Below are 8,909 nucleotides of genomic sequence, written 5' to 3'. Positions count from 1 at the left end.
CATTCATCTTGGTTAAGACTAGTACAGAGAAGGACCTTGAATGAGTTAAGATTTTGTTTTGTTTTGTTTTGTTTTCTGTAGAGCCCTATGATCTTCCCTGTTGACAATGATAAATAAAGTAGTCGCTCTGAATGATATTTATTAAGATCCTCTAAGTTCCAGTCATAGTGCTAAGCATTAGGGCTAAAGCTGAACCCAGCATAATCTCTAAAATCTATGAGCTCACAACTAGCTGGAAGTCAGCCATAAATGTGAATATAATATAATGTGGTGAATGCTGCAATAGATAATTTGAAAACCTAAGAGAAAAGCAATGATCTGATTAAAAATTCTATCAATTTATAGTGAAGAAAGTTTTAGCTACCCTCTGCTCTTCAACTCTGAGGTCTGTGATTTTTCATTCATGATGGTCAGGCTTACCCTGTCATCTGTAGTAGTGACTGTATTTTGATAGCCACACAAAATGCTTTCCATTAGTACGCTCACTTTGGGGGTAAATCTAATTTGCAAAGTAGGCATGAGTATCTGGGTAACCAGAACTATCCAGTAGCACTTATTCTGCAAGCCACCATATTCCATAGATTAAACAGTCACACCTGAAGCATCCTAACCCACTGGCAGGCCAGCCTGGTCCTCCCTGTTGTGGAGAGTTTACCACTGCCTGTGAAGGCTGGATTGAAATTAAAACTTTAATTTCCCTGAAGACTGATGGGTAGGACATGTGTCAACACAGCTCCTCAAATGTTAAGTTAAAAATGACCTACTGGGCATGGTGGCTCACGCCTATAATCCCAGCACTTTGGGAGGCTGAGGTGGGCAGATCACCTGAGGTTGGGAGTTCGAGACCATCCTGACCAACATGGAGAAACCCTGTCTCTACTAAAAATACAAAATTAGCTGGGCGTGGCAGCGCATGCCTGTAATCCCAGCTATTCGGGAGGCTGAGGCAGGAGAATATATTGAACCCAGGAGGTGGAGGTTGTGGTGAGCTGAGATCGTGCCATTGCGCTGCAGCCTGTGCAAGAAGAGAGAAACTCTGTCTCAAAAAAAAAAACCCCAAAAAACAAAAAAACAAAAAACAAGACAAAACAAACAAACAAAAAAACCTGCAACGTTTTCCAACGTTGTCAGAAATGGAGGAACATGGAAAGGTTTCATTCCTCTATGAACTCCCAGAATGCCAAGAGGGAAATGCTTTTTCCATAAAAGACAGTAAGATGAGGACAGTCAGCAGGGGAACTTTCCAGAAACATCTTAGAAATCTTCAAGCTGGGCACGGTGGCTCACACCTGTCATCCCAGCACTTTGGGGGGCCAAGGTATGCAGATCACTTGAGGCCAGGAGTTCAAGACCAACCTATCCAAGATAGGAAAACCCGTCTCTACTAAAAATACAAAAAATTATCCCAGTGTGGTGGTAAACACCTGTAGTCCCAGCTACTCGAGAGGCTGAGGCATGAGAAACACTGGAACCTGGGACGTGGAGGTTGCAGTAGGCTGAGATCATGCCACTGCACTCCAGCCCGGGCAACAGCATGAGTCTGTCTCAAAAATAAATACATAAAAATTAAAAAAATAAATCTTGAGGCCGGGCGCTGTGGCTCACGCCTGTAATCCCAGCACTTTGGGAGGCCAAGGAGGCCAGATCACGGGTCAGGAGATCGAGACCATCCTGGCTAACACGGTGAAACCCTGTCTCTACTAAAAATACAAAAAAAATAGCCGGGCGAGGTGGCGGGCGCCTGTAGTCCCAGCTACTCAGGAGGCTGAGGCAGGAGAATGGTGTGAACCCGGGAGGCAGAGTTTGCAGTGAGCCGAGACCGCGCCACTGCACTCCAGCCTGGGTGACAGAGCGAGACTCTGTCTCAAATAAATAAATAAGTAAATAAATAAATCTTGAAACAGTGGACACAGAGCCTGGCACAGTGCCAGGAGAGCAGAAAGCATTGGTGGAATGCTACTGACTGATAGTGGCTGGTAAATGAGTGAATGAATGAATACAGATAATGGGGACAGTGTGAGTTTTATCGCTACGTCAAATGTTGCTATTATAAATAACTTAAAAGAGAAATATATACACCTACTATATACCCACAACAATTAAAAATTAAAAATAAATAAGTAATTTTAAAAAGAGAGAGACAACCTGACTTCAGTCAGAATTTGTTCTTCCATGTTACACCAAGGGAAATATTCTATGATGGTGGAGAGGCATGAGCTTCACTTAAAAAGGTGATCCTCTTTATGAGTCCTATGTGGTAGACATCTCTATAAGAGGAACAGCTAGAGAGAAGTGGTGAAGATCAGGGCCTTTGGTATCAGGCAAATCTCGGTTGATTTCCAACTGCAAGAGTTGCTGGTTGTATGCAATTAGATTCCTAACACAGCTGAGCCTCAGTTTCCTCATGAATAGTATGAGAATGATAATACCTGTTTCATAGCATTGCTCTAAAGATTAGGTGATGATATCCATGCAATGCTAGCACAGTACAACGTGAATAGCCCACAGCTACTATCAGGATCTGACTGAGCCAATGAATAGGGTGTTGGGCTTGTCTCAGCCCCTACCTCTTGGACTTCTATAAGTGCGTGAAGAGTGTTTTCTCCAACTTCTTAGAATAGATGTTGGCAACCTTTCCAAAGCCCAGGCTCAATGACATCCTTGGATCCTCTACCACCTCATACCACACGTCCACTTAGTCATCAGGGCTTTCTCTCCACCTCATAAATTCCTCCCCACTCCATTTTCTACTCTCCATCTTCTTTGCCACGAATCCATATTAGATTCAGGCCATCATCACTCATGTACAACATTACCTTCACCTTCTAAATTCCATCTTGCTCTCTCCCACTCCCTCTCTACTCCATTCCCTTAGCATCCTGGTCTCCAGAATCAATTTTATAAATCCCGTTTTTGAACATGCTTATTAATTGCCTCCAGGGTGGACACAATGAACTTACTCCAAAATTGAGTCCCGGTTAGCTACATCAGCCCTATATTTGAATCCACTTCTAACTCTACCTACCACCACACCTACTTGAAAAGACCCTGCTCTTCCACTTCTCTGGGCATTTTCTCATGAAAAATTATTTGCGGTAATAACATTTACCCTGTTCTTGGTTGGGTGAGCAACAATTCTTTTCAAACCTAGCTAAATTGTAACCCTTAGACAGTAGTTGCCTCTTCTGTGCTCTCGTGGCACTTTGTGATATTATCATCACTGGACCTTTAAATTTTCATTAAAACTATTAACTGAACAATTGCTCTGTTATATATATTCACGTGGCCAGTTTTACTGTGATTACTTTTGCACCAACCTAATATTATATATATTATATATATACGATATATATATAATATATATATAGGATATAGATATATTATATATAGGATATAGATATAATATATATAGGATATAGATATATTATATTTATAGGATATATATAATATATATTGGATATAGATATAATATATATATATATCTGCAGTGCAATTCTGCTGCTGAGCTATTACAGAATATCTAATTAAATTGAGCCTTAAGCCAGGAGAAAACTACCATAACATTCGTAATCCTATATATATATATGATATATATGATACGATCATTATATATATACACTGATACATATATTTATATATCTTAACCATCACAATATCCTTTTAAGATTGTTCAACTCTTATAGGTAGATAAACTAGGCTCCAAGATGTTGAGTAATATGTCAAGGTTAGGTTCGCATGCACCTGTGGGGTGAAGTTGGTAATAAACATAGGACTAAGGATTCTAAATCTTGTGTTCCTTTCACTGAAGCACAACCTCCTCAGCTGTAGTTTATGTGTCAGTATCCAGAACACATTGCTGTAGTTTATGTGTCGGTCTCCAGCACTAGAATGTATTCTCTTAGAAGGATTAGATGAGTTTAAATAAGATACATTTTACTCTTTGCATCACCGACTCTTAGCCCAGTGTTGTGCCTGTCACACATACTCAGTGTAAGTTTGTTGAATGAAAGAATGAGCTTTGAGTAAATGAATGAGGTTTGCATGAAACTTCTCGGAAGATCAATTTTGGAAGGGCTGCAGGAAAATGCTGGAGATTAATTCTTAAACATCTTGGCCAGGTGCGGTGGCTCAAGCCTGTAATTCCAGCACTTTGGGAGGCCGAGGCAGGCAGATCACGAAGTCAGGAGATCGAGACCATCCTGGCTAACACGGTGAAACCCCGTCTCTACTAAAAATACAAAAAAATTAGCCAGGTGTAGTGGCGGGCACCTGTAGTCCCAGCTACTTGGGAGGCTGAGGCAGGAGAATGGCGTGAATCCGGGAGGCAGAGCTTGCAGTGAGCAGAGATGGTGCCACTGCACTCCAGCCTGGATGACACAGCGAGACTCTGTCTCAAAAAAAAAAAAAAATCTTAAACATGTAATAGGCAGACAGTGTAGCCATGGCTATGAGCAGTAATACAGAGTGGTCCCCTTTACAACCTTGCAAGGGAATACGGCTGTACCAACTGACTACATGTGAGCATTGCCTCCTAGGCCACCTCTGTCACTTGTGTCTTAGATTGCAAAGTTGTTCATGACTAGTTACATGCAGTTTCTTGGGAAGTCATCTGTCACCTACCTAAAGCTCCCCTCATTTCCATCTTAACAGAAAATCTCCATCACATAGCCCCACCCAACCGGTTATCTCTCCATCTTTCCCTTCTGAAGATAGCAAATTAAACGGAACCAGACAAAAGTTACGTCCCCATGGGGATGCCTTTCTATCAAGCCTGAACATAGCTGCCAAAACATTCTGTGACTTCAGGGCCTCGAGTTTTTCTTTTTTTCATGTTTGAAAAACAAAAATCTGTGAAGCTGTGTGTCCCCAGTAAGGATAATAAATATCAGAATTTGCTCACAGCTGAAAGCCTGCAAAGACGTGAGGTAATTCGGTATCTGCCAGAATAAGAAAGAGCATCTTGGTCTCCTGACTTCTCTGCTTGCACTTCCTGCCCTAGAGAACCTGCTCTAAGGGAGGTCTTGGCTACACTGAGCGGGGCAGACATAGTTGATCAAAGTCCCAGACAGCTGGACTTAGCTGCCTCCATCAGTGTCTTCAAGGTCTGCAGCCACAGAATAATTTCAAGGTCAGACAGTGGTTTTGCTGATTACTTTACTGTAAGCATGTTTTAAAATGATCTTGTAGATGCTGAGTTACCAGGTGTCTATTCCCAGGGATGCTGTCTCAGTCACCTTGCCTGATCCTGTTGAAAAGGCAAAGGTTTCACTGCAGTTTCCATCAGCTGATGAGTCATCTTGCATATCTCATAGGTGCTCTGCTCCTGCAGCTGCCATAGGGCAAATTGGAGCCCATTCTGCAGCACAAGTCTGCTGCAGAGCTATTACAGAATATTTAATTAAATTAAGCCATAAGGCAGGAGAAAACTGTGCCATAACCTTCATATTCTGTGAAACTTTTCATCGTTTGCCAAGCACCAATTTCCTAAAAATGGGAACTGTAGCACAGCACCAGGAGACCAAATCCTAAAATGGAAATTGTGATTGTTTATGGTGTGTGCATGGATGCTGAGTCACAGAAGCAGGGAGGGAGTACAGCCAAAGTGCTAGGCATGTGAAGGAGGAGGACACCGTACACAGTGACCTTGAAATCTAAATTAGCTCCTGCTAATTGGATGGAGCAAACTATCATTTCTATTTCTGAATTCGTAAAATTGTTTTGTTCTCAAGGAAAATGAAACATCTTTTCTACTGGGCTAACTCAGTTCTGAGTAACTTTGTACTCTTATGTTTTGATATAGCAGGGGGAACAAAATGGGCCTTCATCCTGGCAGCAGAGCCTGGACCCCAGCTTCCTGATGACACACATTCTTGCTTGGCTTCCCCAGTGGAGCTTGAAGGGCAGGACAAGCCATAATCAGTGAGGCTGCTAAGCTCAGGAACAGTGCCTATCCCTTTCTCTTTGCCAGAAAAGCTAGCGTTCTGACACAAGAAAATTGCCCCAAAGGAGGACATGGTATTTATTGAGCACCTACTATATGGCATCGTTCTGTACTAAAGCTTGCATAAAACAATGATCAAATGTAAACCCTACAAAGAATCTGAAGCTCAAGGATGTAAAATTGCCCAAATTGTCCGAGTGAAAGGGAAGGATGTAAGCCTAGATCTCACTGGTCTCAGAGCTCATGTTCTTTATACCATATTTTCCTTTTACTGTAACATAGGCAAATTCTAGAGAAAGCTGCACAATGTTTCTCAGCTTCCAACATGGAACGCTGACACATGAGTATCAGCAAGAAAGAGCAGGAAGTTACTACTCTCTAGATTTTCTTCAGGGGCTTTAAAGAATGACTAGCCACATGGCCTAGTAATAGCTGAAGAGCTGTCCGCTCCTCTTCAGGTCTTCATTTTATTGGCTGAGTGACTGTGGACAAGCTCAATCATTTTACATCCTCAATTTGTGAATTCAAAGAAAAAGAGTTATACTAATCTAAGTGGTTTATTCTGAATCTTTTGTTTGTTTTTTGAGGCAGGGTTTCACTCTGTTGCCCAGGCTGGAGTGCAGTGATGTGAGCATGGTTCATTGCAGCTTCTACCTCCCAGGCTCAAGTGATACTCCCACTTCAGCCTCCTGAGTAGCTTGGACCACAGGTCCATCACTAGATTCCACCAAGAGGAATCCACCATGCCACCATGACCGGCTAATTTTTAAAGTTTTTGTAAAGACAGGATCTCTCTATGAATCTTTTGGACTGTGAGTTTATAAGATAAATAAAGCACTGACCTGGCTTTGGAGCACACATGTTCCGGCTTTATAGATTTAACCATGTACAAGCCCCTGGGTTGTTCATATTTCAATACCTGTGTATTAGTTCATTCTCACACTGCTATAAAGAACTATCAGAGACTGCATAATTTATAAAGGAAAAAGGTTTAATTTGACTCAGTTTTCCATGTCTGGGGAGGCCTCAGGAAACTTACAATCATGATGTAAGGGAAAGTAAGGCACCTTGTTCATGAGGCGACAGGTGGCAAGCAAATGTGGAAGAGCCCCTTATAAAACCATCAGATCTCATGAAAACTCACTCATTATCATGAGAACAGCATGGGGAAAACCGTTGCCATAATCCAATCACTTCTCACCAGGTCTCTCCCTAAACACCCGAGGATTACAATTCAAGATGTGATGTGGGTGGGGACACAAAGGCTAACCATATCACCCACCTTGATCATTCTCTTCATTATGGTGATTGTACTCGAGGAACAATAGCTCCCACCTAAGTCACTGTCCTGAACATAACTTCCGACTCAGAATTTCATTCAAGAGAACAAAGGGGCCTAGAACTTATTGTGGTCAGAGTTGTAGAAACTATTGCAACTCTCGCTCCTTGGGCAGGTTTTACTTACCATAAAATCATACTACTAGAACTTACTGCCTCCCTTGAAATAGCCTTAGCAAAAATTAGTGCAAGTGTATCAGCCATACAAAAGTCTTTAGACTCACTAGCAGGAATGGTTTTTGATAATAGACAAGCTCTGGATTACCTCCTAGCTGAATGAGGAGGAGACTGTGCTGTCATCAACAAAACCTGTTGCACCTACATTAATGTGTTTGGAGAAGTGGAGACTGATGTTCAAGACATTTTCAAACAAGCCAGATGGTTACACATGCTTTCTCAAAGTAATCAAGAGTGGATCAAACCTGTTACTGATTGGTTTCCAAAAATCACTTGGCTTCTTCCATTCCTTGGACCTTTGTTCCTTGTCATTCTTTGAATATTTGGTCCTTACCTTTTTAATGCTTTTACTAAGTTTGTATCTTCCAGATTACAGAGATTCCGCCTACAGGTGACTATGCAATCCCAATACCAGCCTACAACAGCAACTTCCATTTACGTGGGGCCTCTTGATGGAATCTAGTTTCTCCCCATCCCCCACCCTTGAACGAGTTTTTCATGACCCTTCATTCCTTTCGTGACAGAGAACAAGAAAGGGAAAAATGCAACTTATCTCCTTCAGTGCTCCCCTTTCAGCAGGAAGTAGCCAGACAGACTCAACGCCCCTCTTCACTATGGTGTTTTCCCTTTCTTGAGACCCCAATAGGCAGCAGGTAGACATGAGGCATGGGGGAATAAAAAGGGTCAAAGATTTGACCAAAATATTTGTCAGAGGGAAAATGAGGAGAGCAAAATCACCTGGTGACCATTGAACAAGCCCCAGAGACAAAAACTCCTTGTCTGAGGAATTTAGAGGGGAGCAAAGACCACCTGGTGACTATTAAACAGACCATCCGGAGGCAAAACTCCTTATCTAGAAAAATAAGAAGTAATTAAACTTCCCTAGTACCTAAAGTTGGCATCTGGTTCCAGGCCTCTTTCAATTTTGATGAGTATAATAATTAAAATTTCTCTGCATCTCTGGAATGCCATGCCAAAACTCATTTCACAACCCTAAGCTTCTACCTTAAAGTCCATAAATGCTCCTGAGGAAAAATCCACCGTGGTACACTCAGTCCTCCCACTGAGGTGCTCTGCGGCACCCTTTTGTAGCATTCTTCCTTTCTAATAAACTTTCCTTTTTCAATCCTATACTGTCATTGGTAAATTCTTTCTACCAACCCACGTGTCAACCACTTCCCAGTGCTGGAGCTATGACACCTTGCCGGGCACATACCACTATCAGCATTTTCGCCAAAACCATTCTGCAAGTCGCTAGGAAGTTCTAAGCTTTCCCACATGTCTTCTTCTGAGTTCTCCAAACTATTCCAACCTCTGCCCATTACCCCGTTCCGAAGTTGCTTACACCTTTTCGAGTATCTTTATAGCAGTACCCCACTCTCTGCAGTACCAATTCACTGTATTAATCCATTCTCACACTAATCTAAAGAACTACTGGAGACTGGGTAATGTA

The sequence above is a fragment of the Symphalangus syndactylus genome, chromosome 10, assembly GCF_028878055.3.
Source record: "Symphalangus syndactylus isolate Jambi chromosome 10, NHGRI_mSymSyn1-v2.1_pri, whole genome shotgun sequence".
Taxonomy (NCBI): Eukaryota; Metazoa; Chordata; class Mammalia; order Primates; family Hylobatidae; genus Symphalangus; species Symphalangus syndactylus.
The sequence above is the reverse complement of the archived record's forward strand: the minus strand, read 5'-3'. Positions refer to the sequence as shown.